Source organism: Lactuca serriola, chromosome 8 (genome assembly GCF_051521515.1).
Source record: "Lactuca serriola cultivar US96UC23 chromosome 8, Lser_US96UC23_V15, whole genome shotgun sequence".
Taxonomy (NCBI): Eukaryota; Viridiplantae; Streptophyta; class Magnoliopsida; order Asterales; family Asteraceae; genus Lactuca; species Lactuca serriola.
The window spans coordinates 200,419,207-200,437,605 of record NC_136415.1 but is presented as its reverse complement, the minus strand read 5'-3'; positions in this window follow the sequence as shown (position 1 = coordinate 200,437,605).

Genomic DNA, 18,399 nt, shown 5'->3' with positions numbered 1-18,399 from the left:
CCAAACACCAAACCAATTTCAACAAGTTCAAACTTAACATTTCCAACCTCAATCTCCCCACAATGATGATGTAACACCCATTTCCCAGAATAGATTAGTGAATGATAACTTAACCTTCCCAACCTCAATCTCCCACAATGATGATGTAACACCCATTTCCCATAATAGATTAGTGAATGATATAAAAAAGTCTATGGTATGATTTTGAGGAAAACCATATGCCACAACATGACGCATGGAGTGTCACCACGTGACATGAAAGATGAAGAACACGTGTTTTAGGTGAGCGCCACGACATGACAAGAGAATGGCCACGACTTGGTGATCGTTGCAGCCCAAGCCCATAGATTTTTAGGGTTTCTCCCATATTTAAGTACCTTATCTCCCACTTTAGGGGGTCCTCTTCAGCCTCCATCTTCTAAAATGAAACCCTAGCCCCTCTTCCATGGTTATGAACATGATGGTTTGATTTTGAAGTGGTTTATCTCGTCTTAGTGAAGCTTGTGAAGAAAGGAACTCCTTTTTGGTGCAAGGAAGCATATAGCAAGTCTAGATCCATCATCTTCTTCAAGTTTCTGAATCTTTTGAGGTAAAAAACTTGCACCTTGACCTTGTTCTTTCAATATTCATGTTTAAGGTCTTTAATGAGTGGTTTTAGTCCCTTCTTGAGAGCTCTTGGAGTTTGGAGAAACGCCAGAGCTTATTATGAGACTCTTGTGGTCATGAATGTCTATTAATGGAGAAAACGAAGTCTTAGGTGTTGTTTGATTTTCTGAAGCAAAAATTCATGAAGTCTGCGGACCACCTCTGCAACCCTCTGCAGTAGAAGAGGTGGACCAAACGGCTGCAGACTATAATAAGAAACATGTTTGTTTTTTTAACATCTGCATACTATTGCAGATATTAAAAAATTAAAATAAACCAAAAATAGCTTTTTAATACGTAAAATTTAATAATGTATAACATTTCGGTAAAAATTAATGATATTTCAGTAAAAAATAATGATATTCAACAAAAAAATAAAGATATTTTAGTAAAAAATAATGACATTTCATCAAGAAATTATCATTATTGAATATAAAAAAAATGACAAATAACTTCAATAAGAATAAACGAAAAAAAAAACAAAATAAAATGTGAAATAAAACTTTAATAACATATAATCAAAATTTCAGCAATAAAAAAAAGAAGAAGAAGAGGTTGGAAGAGGCAGTACAAGTGTTGCGCCAAACAGAGCACGTGCAAAGGTTTTTGACTCAGAAGACTTCTAAAAAACAAACAGTTGCGAGATAAAAAGTGTTGCGCGTGTGCTGCGCCGCGCAACAGTAAGAGGTTTGGAGAGGTTTTTTTCCAAAAAAACAAACAACACCTTAGCTTGAGTGTTCTTGGTCCCATGTTCAAGTCTTGGTCATATTAAGTGCTTAATGGACTTAGGGTTGTAGATCTTGCTTTGGGGTACGGTCCTAATTGTAACGACCCAAATTACGACCCAAAAATTTTTGTTTAAATAATACTAAGGTTATCCACGATTTATAATATATCATAAAATCGTACGTCATAAATCCCAAAAAGTTATAATAGATGTGTCATAACAAAAGAACTGTAACAACATAACATGATATCTGAAATAGACTCCCAGGACAAAAGCTGAAGTTGTGGTGTGTGCAATGCCATCATCCGGATCTCTTCCCTTTGCTTGCGGAAGTACCTGAAACTGTAAGCACAAAGCTTAGTGAGCTCCCCCAGACTACCACATACCATACAATAACATATAAACAAATATTAGGCCTTGCCCACTGCATCGGACCGGAGTCCGGAAACTGCATCGGACCGAAGTCCGGAACACATAACACAAAGACATGCTTGAATCACGAAGACATCAAGAACACTTAACTACTGCATCAGACCAAAGTCTGAAACTACTGCTAACTAGACGGGCCGACATTGTGGCCGTAGACTCGTTCCTACTGGGAGGAAAACTCACCTCGTAGTGCTAGCTGCTGAGATGCTAACTCAAAAAGTGTCTGACTGCTGCTCCAGAACTGACCGGCTACACATCCCAAAAACACTAGATCAGTTACTTGTAAATGCCCTCAGGGTAAAATGACTATTTTACCCCTGGTCAAAGTCAACTTCCAGTTGACCGGACTCGCTGATTTAGGGTGTAGACTCGCCGAGTCCCTCCTTTACTAATTCTAACTTTAATTCACTGAGTCCCTTTCCCACTCACTGATTTACTCTGAACTCACAACTCGAAGGGAAAACGGGGACTCGTGACTCGACTCGTCGAGTCCGAAGAACAACTCGCCGAGTCCTATCGCAGATTCCATACAATCGAACTCTAATCCATTCCAAGGCCTCTAACTCGTAGATCTGAGCCCTTGGGAACATCTGAACACGTAAAGTTGCTGACTTTACGTGTAACTACTAAGGAATGAAGCCATTTCACTTAAACACTACTTTTCTCGGGAAAAACTCATCCGACTCGCCAAGTTGTAGAACAACTCGTCGAGTCTAAGGCAATTTTCATCGGACTCGCCAAGTTGCTCATCCAACTCGTTGAGTCCACGACTATCTTCATGTGACTCGTCGAGTCAACCTTGTGACTCGCCGAGTCCATTCAGTCCCTTTTCCATACAGACCTGATTTGAGCCATGCAGCGGCTCCAAGCCATAGATCCAAGCTTCTAGGGCATGCTTATCACGTAAAGTTGCCAACTTTATGTGCATGCATGGCTTTAAAGGCTTCAAATGCCAAAGCTAATCTCTTAATGGGGTTCTAAGATCGAGAGGGACCTCAATCACGACTATAGTTGAAACTTTACACTACTAGAATGCAATGAGGGTCCAGATCTAAAGTATAACCCAAACATAAGGCTTAATCATAAAGGATTTGGGGTTTTTAGGGTTCAAAAGCAACAATTTGGGGACAAACAAGATCTACTAGATCAATAACCAATATGGAGGCTTTATTACCATAAAAGATGACCACAACTGAGTGTGCTATGGATCTACTTCCTCTTCCTTGAACTCTTCAATCTTCTCCTTCTTCTACTTGCTCTAAAATTCCTTCACAAAGCAACAATCATTCACACGCTTAAAAAGGGGGCTAGGGTTCGGTAAGAGATACTCTGAGAGTGATGGAGGTGAGGTTGGGGCGTATAAGTGTGTTTAAATAGGGTGCAAACCCTTAAACTAGGGCTTCACCCAGACAGGCGGATTCGTCGAGTCTAGCGTATGGACTCGCTGAGTTGCCAGCTTAACTCGCGTAATCAATCCGTCTTCTACTCGACGAGTCGGGCTACAGACTCGTTGAGTACCTCTCAAGAAAAGAAAAACTTTAGTTAAATCACATACCAGAAACAGAGTGTTACACTAATGGATAAAGTTTAAATTTTATCCATTAAGTCATTAGGAAGAAGTGGATTTGAGGTTTTAAGCCTTGATCCATAAGGATTAAGATCTTAATGGAGTTTTGGTACAGTCTGCTAGTTTGTACGACGTGGCCAATGAGGGCCCACGTCGTGGCAAGGTCCAAATTCACGATTGGATTGTCCTGATATTTCCACGATGTGGTAGTGTCCTGTATGTGGACTATTTGGTTTAGATATGCACACGACGTGGCGAAGAGCGTTCCATGTCGTGGTGACCGTTAACTTGTTGATCGTTGACCGTTGGCTTTTAACTAGTTTGACCTTGGGTTAAACTTGAAGGATATATACTATTAATCGAGGATTTATCTTTACCTGGTGATAGTCGGTTTGTGGGATTGATCAATGCAATAGTTAGGATTCATTTGTTTTAAAGACTATGAATATTATAGTATTGTTCATCACTATGCATCAGTTAACCACCACAAATGCATCAAATATTATACAGTAGGAGTATACCATAAATTAACACAATATATGCCAAGTCACCACTCTTATTGGCAAACAATCGAACACTTGTTGTGCACTTTTTTTTCTGCTCATACGACTACTACAATTCATACGAAATCATTTCCTTTAAAATACAAAATCAAAAATTTCACAGCAAAATCGAAAAGGAATAGCAAAAAATGGAGCAAACTGGGAAAGATATTTGCCTGGTCGGAAGAATGGTGGTCTCCGATCGACTAGTTAGGGGAAGATGACGGGGTGGTCGCCGGTTGCAGTAGGTCGGAAGGTTTATGCAACAGTAGGGAGATAACGTTCTTTCTCCGTGGAGGCGGAGGAAAGAGACGACGAAGGAAGGAAGCTGCAAACTAGGAAGGGATGATGGAAGAAGGGAGCGTCTGTTTTTCACGAAGGGGCAAAATGGGATGTTTTCCAGTCAGCCACTTTTTTACTTAGGACTGAATCAACCAATTTTTCATGACCAAATCAGAACATTGGATTGGATCAGATATATTATCCCTTTATCAAACTAGATGACTGGACCGAGTCAGCCAAAAGTGCTGACTAGACCCAGTCAGCTACATATCAAACAAGCCCTAAGCTTTGTGTTTACCCAATTTTTTATGTTTTAGGTTCTATCGGTGATCGTGGGAAGGCGAAGGTGGAACTATAGACATGCATCAGCAACATTGAGGATTTCACGTTCTTTATATTACTCCAATTTTAGATAAATGTAATTATGAATAAATGGTTTTCTTAAAACAAAATTTATAATTGAAAAGTTTTACCCGAATAAAATGAAAAATTTTGGTTGTGAAATTGGGACGTTACATTTTCTAAGTGTATGCTTTAGAGTTGTATATGATTAGGATTGAATAACCCTAGAATAATTGATTTAGCCTTATTTCCTATTCTTTGTTTGGTTGTGGGCTCAGGGTAGAAGGACTTATTCGACAATCTATTCTATCCTCTATTATGTATAACTCGCATGTACAAGATAACCGACGATATTGGTAGAGTCTTCTAGCAACCCGGGTTCTACAAAAAAGGGAATGATCCTAGCGAGAGATGTCTAGGAAGTATAACATTATGTATGTGTTCAGGCATATGCATGCGTGCGAGGAGTTTAGGGGGGTGATGTGAAGTGACTTGGGAGTCTAGGAATAGTCCTTGGAACGAGTATGAATAGGTGTGAAAGGTAGTATTGGGCTCGTATTATTGAAAACATTGGATCCTTACTTGGGTCGGAGGTGTTCTAGGAATACTAAGGAACTTGTAGGTGGTATGCATAGTGTTGGTTTGCACTGTCCATTGTTTTGATTTGGTTTTGTCATCTTTTATATTTTGGGTGACGATCTTTCATGTTGGTGATTCAGAGTTGAGTGGTGTAACACTGTAAATTTTCAAACAAAATTTTCATTTTAAAATCATATAATTCTCGTAACACATTTCACAAAATCTTATTGATTTGATTTACAAAACACAACCCCATAATTGTTTGATTAATACTCCAGGATCCTCAAAACATAACTCTTTCTCTGGTGTGTACAATCGAGTCGGTGCCTTCCCGCGATCCTGAGAAAACCTGAAACACATATCACATAACACGGTAAGCACGAAGCTTAGTGAGTTCCCTGAAATACCACTTGCACATATTAGCCACTTGAGGCCATAACTTCGTAGGACCCTCCGGTCGATGTGTCTCAGTAGGACCCTCCAGTCCCACGACTCGTTGCCCCTCTGGTCCGGTTTGGGTGGGAACCCTCGGGTCTCACAACTCGTTGGACCCTCTGGTCCGGTCTAAGTATAGTTTGTTGGACCTTCCGGTACGGTCTAAGTATCACACAATATAACATACATCACATATCACACATACAATGCATAACTCAACAAGCACATAAAACCCTTTGGTCACACCTGATTACCACTCTAGGTAAAGTATAGTGAGAAGACCCACCTCAAATGATGAACGACTCCTATAGACGTTGTTGCTACGTACCGACCACTAACTCTGTGCCAAACCCACAATTATCCCAATTAGGAACTAAGTCCAAACTCTCACTTATTAGGTCCAAAGGTAGTCCACTAACCAGCCCATCAATGACCTAAAACTCATTGGGTCCACCAAGGCCCAATAATAGATGAGTTCTCCCAAGTCCCAATTCTCAATCTAAATGGCAAGCCCAACTTAAGGGCCCAAAGCACAATATAATATTTCTCTGCTCAAAGTCACTAATATACAAGCCCAAAGATTTAGGCCCAACCCTTAAGGCCCATTATGAAATCCAACCCAAAAGCCCACAGTGAAGTTACGCGGTGAGTACCTCTTTTGGTACGCTCAGCGTACTCACGCATGCATGAATCTGATCGGGGACTCCAACCCATTACGCGGGGCGTACTGGAACTTACGATGGGCGTACGCCCAATTTTGCTTTAGTCCATTCTCTTAGTCTTACCCGTTAAGACTGTAACACCCTGTTCTTAAAATATCTATTGATGGGTTCCCGAGATCAAGAGTAAGGGCATTTCGGTCTTTCATGAGCGATGGTTTATTATTCGGGAAGGTTTTGGATCGGGGTGTGCTACTAGAAGCAAAGATCGTCTCACCACCTTTCCGTGGATATAAAGTTATTCAGAATCGAATCTAGAATGAAGGAGTTATGACACTTTGAAGATATTGACATTTATGGCCCATAATGGAAAAAGTGATGAAAAGACCATGCATGCGTTTGGGGACACGCATGGGTACACCCAGCGTAAGCTGGGTTACGCCCAGCGTAGTAGGGTGAGTGATCGCGGGTATCAGGACGCATACGCCCAACGTACTAGGGTTACGCCCAGCATACGTCCAGAGTCATTAAACCATATTTTTTGGGACATCCACTATAAAAGGAACATTATGGTTCTAACCCTAGCCTCCATAAATACTCTCTTATCCTCAGAAACCCTAGATAGCCGTCCCACCTCCATTGTTGGGTGTGTTTGACCTTGGAGAACCCATTTTGGTGGATTAAAGCTTGGAAGCAAAGAGAAGAAAGTTGGCAAGGAGGAACCTTTGAAGCTAGAGCTTGTAGATCTGGGATAAGTGCTTCATTTCAGACCTCTGCAAGGTAAAAAGTCTTGAGCTTGATGATTAATCTCTTAGATCTCCTATAGTACAAGTTTATGGACCTTTTGGTCCCAAGTTTGGGTCTTGGTGGGTTAAGCTCGTTTCTAAGACCAAGGTTGCCTCCTTTAGAGTCATATGAGTCCCATAAGCAGTAAAGTTCCAACCTTTGGGGTTCTATTAAGCCCATGCATGAGATCTAGTCCTCTTCTTGGATGTAGAAGATCATTTAGGAAGTTTGAGTTGGTTTAAGCCATATTAAGTCACCAAGTCAGTGACTTTATGGTTTAAGTCGTGAAATAAGACATGGATCTGAGTTTGTATCCCTTGGAATAGAGTAGTAAGCACTTAATGAGGAAATGACTTAACAGAGCACTACACTGAGCGTACGTGCAGGTACGCCCAACGTACTCGTCATGGAGCTGGTACGCTAAGCGTACGTTGAGTTACGCCCCGCGTAACGCTGCCAGTTGGGCCTTGAGTATTTGGGCCTCGGTGTGGGTTGCGCCTTAGACTTTGGGTCTTTGGGCCTTAGTGGGCCATCAGAAATCATGTTATATGGACCAAGGAATATATTGTGGGCATAGGATGAGGCCCATTAAGGGATTGGGCCCAATGTAGCAAATTGGGCCATTAGTGGGTCATTAGTGGGCTTGAGAAGCTTACCTAGTGTTGGGCCCTTCATATTTTAGTGTTGGGCCTTAGTCATGGACCAGTTCGGGTTAAGGGTAAAATGGTCAATTTACCCTTGGAAGGATATTGTGCTGGGACTAATTATTGTTTTGCTGCTTCGAATAGTTCGGTATTTTCGGTGAGTCGGTGATTCGGGAATCTGCTTCTTCAGTTCAGAGTTTCGGCAGTTGCGAGGTGAGTTATCCTCACTATATCGACAGGTTCTAAGGCACCAAGGCCGACCCTTTATCGGATTGTAATCCGGGTATCGTTGTTATGTTATTGCTTTATTATGTTTGCATCCTGGTAGTTAGGGTGGTATATGTTAGAGACTCGGTTAGGTCGGTATCCTGGTTAGGATGATGTTATGTTATGTGATCTGCTCGATCGGTTTGTTTGGATGTCAATTGTTATATGATTGTATGTTTATGTGCACATGGTTGTTGGACTGGGGTTGGGTTGAGGCGGGTCCTGCTTTGTGCTGTAGGCTAACATACCCAAGGCGGACCGGTTATCCCGAAGGCCCAGCGAGCAGTCCAAATAGGCCCCACAAGGGCGGACCAGACGTGCCGAGGCTCGGAGAGTGGACCAGGCCGACTGAAGGCCTGGTGTGGGCGAACCAGTCATACTGTAGACTCAGAGAGTGGACCAGGCTGGTTGAAGGCCCAGTGCGGGCGGACCAACCACACTATAGACTCAATGGATATGGATAGACTTGAAGGGTGGACCAGGTGGATTGAAGGCCCGGTGCAGCGGACCAGTCACACAGTAGACCCGAAGTGCATGGTTGTTCTGCGTTCTGTTATGATATGGCATGTTATGTGTATGTTATATGTTGTTGGTATTTTGGGGGTATCTCACTAAGCTTTCGGGCTTACAGTTGTGGTTTAAATGTTTCAGGTACTTCAGGAGACCGTGGCAAGGCAAAGGCGTGATCGTACTGATCCTCATGTTTTATGTGTTTATGATGTGGTTCTGGGAAGTACTCTGATAATAAATGTATTGAAAACCTTTTTGTAATAACTTTATGAAATTGGGTTGTTTTTGAAAAGTTTAAATTGGTTGGAATTTTTAGAGCATTACTTTGGTGAAGGCAACCCAAAAGGACCATGCACCATCGGGTCAAGTACATACCAAAATAGTTATGAACTTAGACACTAATCCAACAGTCTCCCACTTGGATAAGTCTAATAACTATTATGCATATGACTTCAGATCCTGATCCGCAATCATAGCTTTCAAAAGCCGCTGTCAACTCTGATCTTATCAGATACGCGTCCTTTAAATTAGAGATCATATATTCCTCCATTCTAGATATCGTATAGACTGAGACATGGATTTAAATCATTCTCTCTGTCTATGTGTTGTTTCCCGATTTCCGATTTACGACGACTGACAACATACTACAATAGAACACATCAAATTAGTCCCGGCTTGGCCAAGCGCTTAGGTGTCATCACTAAATCATCGAGGGGCCCAGAGGTATCGCTTTCATCCCACTTTGGATAAAAGGAACGGATAAACTTTGATTCAATTCTTGCTTGCAATCACTCACTGAATCACACACAACAATATGTTTTATGACACCAAGTTACTGGTGCGTTTACATATTATCAATGTGTAACCGAATCACAAGATACAACTCACACATCTCGGTTTCAAGAATCTAAGATATTATCGTCTCACCAATCACTCGTGATAAAATCCATGAAGTGATCCAAGTGAGTGTGGGTTTAATCCAATGCTCAAAATCATATTCATAAGCACTCATGAACGTTGCAGCAAACCCTTGCTATGTCTAATACACTTTAGACAATCTAGAAGCCAATTCATGATAGTCTTCATTCATACTTACTTCCACATTATGAACGACTGTGGTCCGTTCGAATAATTTGATTGTTCTGAACCAATTTAATTATTCAGGAAGTCAAAACATGCAAAGTGAAACACAAGAATAATACTAATCCCATATGGAACCAAACTCTGGGTATAAATAAAACATTTTACTTAATCACCATATTGATTACTCATTATTTGTTGTTTCGGGTAATCAACTTCTTTCTTGAATTATTACTACTCTTGTCCCATGCTCTTAGCATGCACATAATGTTCACCTATTGTCCTTACTTTGTGAAATAGATCAAATGAACACATTTGCAATCAAACTCATTTCATAACTCCCAATACCTATCACAAGTGTAAGAATATCAAATTCTTGTTACTTATGCTAGATTCTAACATTTTATGCAATGATTCTTTCGTAAAGTCATAGCTCAAAATCATCAAGACTTGGCCAATCTCTATAAGAAACAATTCTATAGATATGATGTCTCAAAGTACATTCCTTTGAACATCTTTTCTTGCATAAAAGTTTCAAATCTAGATATAGATTCTCAATATCCAACTCCCAATATGGAAACATTTCCATATTTGCCATATGACAACTTATTCTTAATAGAATCTTATCTATTCATAATAATGTCAATATGGTCCATCCAATACCATACTTCTAACTACTCACAAGCGACCAATCCTCGACGAGCTTTGGATCATCCTTTGATAGTTGTTTAATTATCTTAGTCAAAACCTATTCTTATCCTTTTCTCTCTAAATGCGCTAGACATTTGGAAAATTTTAGAACGGTCAAATATTATAGCACTTGCAATCGATCCTATGCCCGAAGCGTATGGGACACGACGCATAATGTCTTACATAAAGATACGATATTTTATCAATCTTCTGCCATAATATTTAATGTGTCACATTCTCACAATTCGAACTATGAAGAGGGATGCCATAATCATAATCGAAATTTTGAGAACGCACCATGTATCCTTGACTAAATTTATTAACATTCCACAACTTAAGTGTCACACCCCAAAACCGGAACGGCGGAAACGTTCTGGGGTGGATGACGTCATGTCAAGTATCACAACACATGCATTATAGTAATCAAAGTACAACAACCATTGCATTGATAGTAATAGTTTTACATGGTTTATATTACAATACAACAAAGTAATACAAGTAATAGTCTAAGTGCAGCTTGGCACAAAATAGTCTTCAATAGAAGCTCCTGGATTGTACCTGTCTAATGCTGACCTGAGAATACAAGTTATTTGAAAAGCAGGTATCAACATTTTTACAAATGCTGGTGAGTTCATAAGTATTTAGTGTCATTTTATCCAAATAACTTTATAAAAGTAGTAGTTTTTAAAGTATCAGTGAATTAGAGTCCTTTCCAGAAAATCCTATATTTTCTTTATTAAAAGCAGTCTTCTACCAAGACCAGACGGAGTTATGTGGTAAAAAGTAGTTTCCCCTTAAACACTTTCATTATCAAAATACGGGATTTGCTTTTTAAGAAAGTCGGAGAATATAAGGGAAAATAACGTATGCCTCAGCAGTGAAGACTGCTGACTAAGGCAAAAGAATCATAGACTCCAAGAGAGTATCGAATGAACGGTACGCCTGGCTCAGTCTAACAAAAGGAGACACAGACCCCAGACAATACCAAATGAAAGGGACAGCTAGCAAGGTCTAAAAACAAAGAATACAGACCCCAGACAGTATCAAATGAAAGATATAGCTAGTAAGGTCTAAAAACAGAGAATACAGACCCCAGACGGTATCAAATGAAAAATACCGCTAGTAAGGTCTAAAACAGAGGATACAGACCCCAGACAGTATCAAATGAAAGATACAGCTAGCAAGGTCTAAAAACAAAGAATACAGACCCCAGACAGTATCAAATGAAAGATACAGCTAGTAAGGTCTAAAAAAGAGAATACAGACCCCAGACAATATCAAATGAAAAATACCGCTAGTAACGTCTAAAACAGAGGATACAGACCCCAAACAGTATCAAATGAAAGATACAGCTAGCAAGGTCTAAAAACAGAGGATACAGACCCCAGACAGTATCAAATGAAAGATACAGCTAGCAAGGTCTGAAAACAGTGTGACTCTAAGAGTGGGTTTCCAGCATACAGTGTAAAATACAGTGTAAAATACCGTTACCTTAAGACCATGAATTATAAGGTAACCTGGGATACTCATAACCATACTAACCGACACTAGAGTACCTGACGCCCTACAAGCATCTATAAAATATGACATTTGTCACCCCTTGGCTTGGTGGGCCGTGGACTGTAGCTAGCAGTCAGGGTGCGGGGGTGTTAATCCCGTATAGATCTATACACACAATGTCCGCTCTCCCTACAGGAGACTCTGGTTACCAACTAGACGACGGAGAAGTTCGTGTCCCGAAGATGCATCCCAATTAGTGGGTAGTGGGTTTCGTGTATAAGTGCTGAACTAGAGGTAGAGACTCATAACTGGACTGACTAGAATAAACCTATATGTCTATGCTCATATACATAATATATAACTAATGAATCAAACGACCTTCGAACGGCCATCCGATCCCACCAGACCACATCTCAATGAAGAAAAGGAAATAGGGCGGACGAGCCTTCCTAAGTCCTTCAATCATTATTTATATGTACCTATACAAGCACATACATACATCTAACTACGACTGAGTGTGTAACAAGTGGAAACGTATCGTGAAGTATAACCGAATCGTGGTGTGTAAACTTACAGTGTGGAATAACCGAATCGTGAGGTATAACGTACCAAAAAATATAAGTGTATCACGAAGCGGAAGCGACAACAGGTGAAGTAAGAGCGTCTATTAGGTATAAGTGAAGTAGAAACGAATCACTAAGTAAGAGTGTAAACAAGTATAAACGCATCACGAAGTGAAAGCGTTATCAAGTAGGAGTTTAAACTAAGTAAAAGCGAAGCAGCGGTATCTAACAAGTAAGAGTATACGACATGAAAGAGAACTTTGATGAAAACATTGGGAAAAACCTTTATACTTAAGAAAATCACAACTTGGTATTCTTTGGTAAAATAAGTTTGAAAACCTTTAGAAATTCTTTGGAAACCTTTCATAAACCAGTTTAAAATGAACTTTGGTAAAACAGCATAAGTAAGAGTTTTGAATAAGTGAAAACATTTTAGAAAACCGTTTATAGTATCCTACTCGGTAAAACAGTTTACAGTGTGGTAAATCCTTGTGCATGCGGGTTATCAATCACATGTGATTGATATGATAACTGGCATGTTTAACTTGTATTCCCCCCCTATAAAACATGTAAAAGCATTTAAAAGATTCATTCAGGGGTATGAACTCACCTGATGTAAGTGGATCCGACGAAGGTGCCGGTTGGATGCTCGGTGTCAAGTAAAGGCTTGAACACCCTTAGTGACCTATTTAACATATGATAACATATGTTTACATACAATTAGTACATTTAATACTAATTACACAAGTATACGCTTTCTAAGTGCGAAAACACTTTTAATTAAGCGTTCGGGGTGTCCCGGGTATCATTTAAGGGTGTGAATGGCTTAGGAATGGAGTTTACTCTTCAAGAATAAACTCTATATACATAGTTCACGGCCCTGGGATAACTCCCCATGAGTTTACGGCCGTAAACTCATGGTGAGGATGTTCTAGGATGCTTAAAGGACTTATATCAATTGTGGAATTTTGCTAGGTCCAAACCTAATGTGTTTGAATGGATTTAAGGCATTTATATGGACCAAATGGGAGTTTACGGCCTTAACCAGGGGAGTTTACAGCCGTAAGCTCCTATTGACACATTCCTTGGGTGTTTTAAGGGCTTAAGTAATAGAGAATAAATTCTAACACATGGAATTGAGTTTACTCCCCATGAAGGGGGGGTTTACGGCCCAAGCAAGTTCTTGGGCAGTAAACTCAAGTTTACTCTCCAAACACTCGTTCCAATGTGTTCTAAGTCCGAATATGTAAGCCTAAAAGTCATATCTAAGCCTTATGGGCAATTTGGAGGGGTTTTGGGGCTTAAAAAAACCCCCCATTAAATGGTGTTTATGTTGGGTTTTGAGCAATCTAACAGTTCCTAAGTGTGCATGCAACCCTAATAAACCTTGGATCTATGTTTGTCTAAATACATGCAAAATAATAATTTTCCAAGGTTCATAACCTATCTAACATGGCATGGGGAACATTTAAACATAAAAGAGTTAGATGAGATTACATACCTTTTGATGAGATTGATTCTTTGGAGTTTGAGAGCCAAGCACCAATAATGTGAATGCCTCAAATGGAATCACAAATCACCACAAACACTTGGAAAACTTTGAGAGAGTACTCACACTTGTAATTATCGGCCACACACAAGCACACACACTCTAGTGGCTATTTCATGCAACATAAGCATGCTTATATAGTGTACATGATTAGGGTGAAACCCTAATAACCCATGACCTTTCCTTTTCCAAGGATCCATGGGTTAAAAGCTCCATGGATCATCCATGGACTTCCATATAAGCCTAGCCCATTAACAAATGAGTGTTAGCCCACACCATATAAAACCAATAGCCAACAATCTAATTAGTCTTCCTTTTGATCTCTAAATTAATTCATAATTAATTTAAGACTAAGACTAATTAAATAACATAACTACATATTAATATATTATAACTTATAATATATTAATAAACATATGTGTATAACTCTCATAAAATTATCCATAAATAGTTCGGGTGAAGTGCAACCCAAATGGACCATGCCGGGTCGGGTCAAGTATATACCAAATAAGTTATGGACTTAGACACCTTATCCAACAGACTCCCACTTGGATAAGTCTAATAACTGTATTTGCCTATATAACTTCAGGAACCAACCAGCAATCGTAGCTCTTGAAAACTCTGTTGAACTATGAAGTGCCATTTTAAGACAAGTGATCATACAATCGTCTGTTCTCATGATATCAGCCAGACAAACACATGGAACTATGTCTTGCTTATTGTCTGGCAGTTGTTTCTCGATTTCCGATTTGTTTGACAAAGAAATTTACTGAACACATCAGTTTAGTTCTGACCGGGCCCGGTACATGGGTCAACACAAAATCATCGAGGGGCCCAGATATCGCTTCTATTTCTAGAAGGAACAGATAAAATTCGACTCATATGCTTGTTCTACTACTTGTTGAATTGTACACAAAGGCATGTTTTATAACATCAAGTTACTGATGCGTTTACGTGCAATCAATGCACAACCAACTCATAGGTAACAACTTATATCTCTAGGTTTGAAGATTTATATGATATTATCGTCTCACGATCACTCGAGATAAATTCCATGAAGTGATACAAGTGAGCGTGGGTTTATACCAATACTCATAACTTATGAGTACTCATGAACGTTGCAGCAACCATTGCCATGTCTAAACACCTTTAGCCATCTACAAACCCAATTCATGACAATCTTGATTCATACCTACTTCCGACGTATGACCGATTGTGGAGGTTTGAATAAATTAATTATTCTGGAAGTCAAAACATGCAAAACTGAAACAATAGTAAATAATTGACAATGACAGTAACACTTTACTCATAAATAAATCACAAATTTTATTCATCATCAAATGTCGATTATATTTTACAAGTTTCAGGAAAACTATCTAATCTGTAAAACTAATATCGTCCCTCAGCCCGATGCGCCTCGCATGCTGAAAATGTTTAACCCTCGTCAGTCCCTTCGTAAGGGGATCTGCAGGATTCTCATCAGACGATACCCTCTTTGCCACGAGGAGTCCTTCTTCAATCTTGTATCTTATGAAGTGATATTTTCTGTCAATGTGTCGGGATCTACCATGATCTCTTGGTTCCTTGGCTAAGGCAACCGCACTATTGCTGTCACAGAAAATCTCCATAGGTTCCTTAATATCTGGTACAACTCCAAGGTCTCCGATGAAGTTCTTCAGCCATATTGCCTCCTTCGCTGCTTCACTCGCTGCTATATACTCTGATTCACAAGTCGAATCAGCCACCGTCTCCTGCTTGGAACTCTTCCAAGAGATTGCCCCTCCATTTAAGGTAAAGACCCAGCCCGACTGAGAGCGGAAGTTATCCCTATCAGTCTGAAAACTAGCATCACTATACCCTAATACTCTCAAGTCATCACTCCCACCAAGGGTAAGGATCCAATCCTTATTCCTCCGCAGGTACTTGAGAATGTTCTTTACCGCGGTCCAATGAGCCTTGCCAGGGTTCCCCTGATACCTGCTGACCATGCTCAAAGCAAAGGCCACATCAGGGTGGGTACAAGTCATAGCATACACAATTGAGCCAACAGCGGAAGCATACGGTAATTGGCTCATCTCAGCTATCTCTGCCTTTGTACTCGGACTCTGAGTCTTACTCAGTTTGGCATTGCTTTGGATCGGTAGATCTCCTTTCTTGGAATTCTGCATGTTGAACCTTTTCAACACCTTATCCAAGTAGGTACTCTGACTAAGTCCAATTAGTCTTTTACTCCTTTCTCTTAATATCCTTATCCCTAGGATATAGGCAGCCTCCCCTAGGTCCTTCATAGCAAAGCACTTCCCAAGCCAGTACTTAACCTCCTGCAAGGTTGGGATGGCATTTCCTATAAGTAGTATGTCATCCACATACAGTACCAAGAAGCTAACTATACTCCCACTAGCTCTGACATACACGCAAGACTCATCTTCACTTCTCGAGAAGCCAAACTCTTTGACCTTCTCATCGAAACAAAGATTCCAGCTACGAGATGCTTGTTTTAATCCATAAATGGATTTCTCAAGCTTGCATACTCTATTAGGGTACTCTGCACTGACAAAACCCTCTAGCTGATTCATGTACACATCCTCAGCCAACTTTCCATTAAGAAAAGCGGTTTTGACATCCATTTTCCATATTTCATAATCATGAAATGCAGCAATGGCTAGCATAACCCTAATTGACTTAATCTTTGCTACCGGCGAGAAGGTTTCATCATAATCAATACCTTGAGTCTGAGTAAAACCCTTCGCAACCAGTCGAGCCTTATAAGTATGCACTTTTCCTTCCATGTCGGTCTTCTTCTTGAAGATCCATTTGCACCCGACTGTTTTACGGCCTGGTACATTGTCAACCATGTTCCAAACTTGATTGTCATACATGGACTGTATCTCGCTGTCCATAGCCTCCTTCCATTTAGCAGACTCCGGGCCTGCCATGGCTTCCTTAACACTGCTAGGTTCATCCAAATTTACCAGTGTACTATCACTGATAAACGTATCACCTTCCGTAGTAATATGAAAGCCATAATAAAATGAAGGTGTGTTCCTAACCCGTGTGGAACGCCTCGGAGGTACAGACATGTCAGCTTGCTCAACAGGAGTTTCCTCCTCAGGTTGATTGCTAGTGTCTGAGGTTCCTACACCAATTGCTTCTTGAATTTCTTCAAGATCGATTTGCCTCCCACTGTCTCCTTGGCTTATAAATTCTTTCTCACGAAAGACCCCTCTTCTTGCTACAAAGACCACATTCTCACTGGGTCTATAGAAGAGGTAACCGAAGGATTTCTGTGGGTAGCTGATGAAAATACACCTTTCACTTCGGGGTTCGAGCTTATCATGAGTTTCACGCCTCACGAAAGCCTCACAACCCCAAATCTTGATGTGGTCTAAATTAGGAACCTTCCCATTCCACATCTCATGAGGTGTTTTGGCAACCTTCTTTGTAGGGACTAGATTAAGGATATGGGTGGCAGTCTCTAAGGCATACCCCCAAAAAGAGATTGGTAGCGAAGCTCGACTCATCATAGAGCAAACCATGTCTAACAAGGTTCGATTACGCCTCTCAGCTACACCATTTAGCTGTGGTGTCCTGGGAGGAGTCAATTGTGAGACAATCCCACACTCCCTAAGATAGTCAAGGAACTCGGTACTAAGATAATCACCACCTCGATCGGATCGAAGCATCTTAATGTTCCTGCCCAATTGATTTTCTACTTCCTGTTTGAATTCCTTAAACCTTTCAAAGGTTTCTGACTTATGTTTGATTAAGTAGACATACCCATATCTACTAAAATCATCAATAAAAGTCACATAATACCGATTAGCATCCCTTGTGGCTGTTTTGAATGGCCCACATACATCAGTATGTATTAGGTCCAACAAACCCTCACCCCTTTCACAAGTTCCAGTGAAGGGTGATTTTGTCATCTTTCCAAGTAGACAAGATTCACAACTATCATCCGATTTAAGTTCGAATGACTCCAAGACTCCACTCTTTTGGAGTTGGCCTATGCGTTTCTTGTTTACATGTCCAAGACAATAATGCCACAATGATGCTTTATCTAGGCTAGTAGAAGAATCAATATACAACACATTATTTCCTAAGTTGTCTACAATCGACACAGTTTCATACACACCATCACAAGGTAATGCTTTAAAATAAAACACATTTTTAAAGAAAGCATTAATACCACCACATTCATTATCAAACGAAAAGGTAAAACCTTGTTTGTACAAAGCATGAAAAGAAATAATATTCCTCGCCATTTTAGACGAGTACACACATTTATTCAAATCTAATTTTAACCCATTATTAAGCAACAAATTATAAACTCCAATCTTGGAAACAGGTGAAGCCTTCCTATTCCCCATGATCAAGTTTATCTTCCCGTGCTCCACATCCTCACTTCTTCTTAGGCCCTGCAAATCAGAACATATGTGAATACCACATCCTGTATCAAGCACCCAAGAGTTAGAATATGATGAGTAATTAGACAATATTGTGTAAATACCTGCATGGGTGGGTTTCACTTTCCCATCCTTTAGATCCTGCAAGTACTTAGGGCAGTTTCGCTTCCAGTGCCCCTTTTCCAGGCAATAGTAGC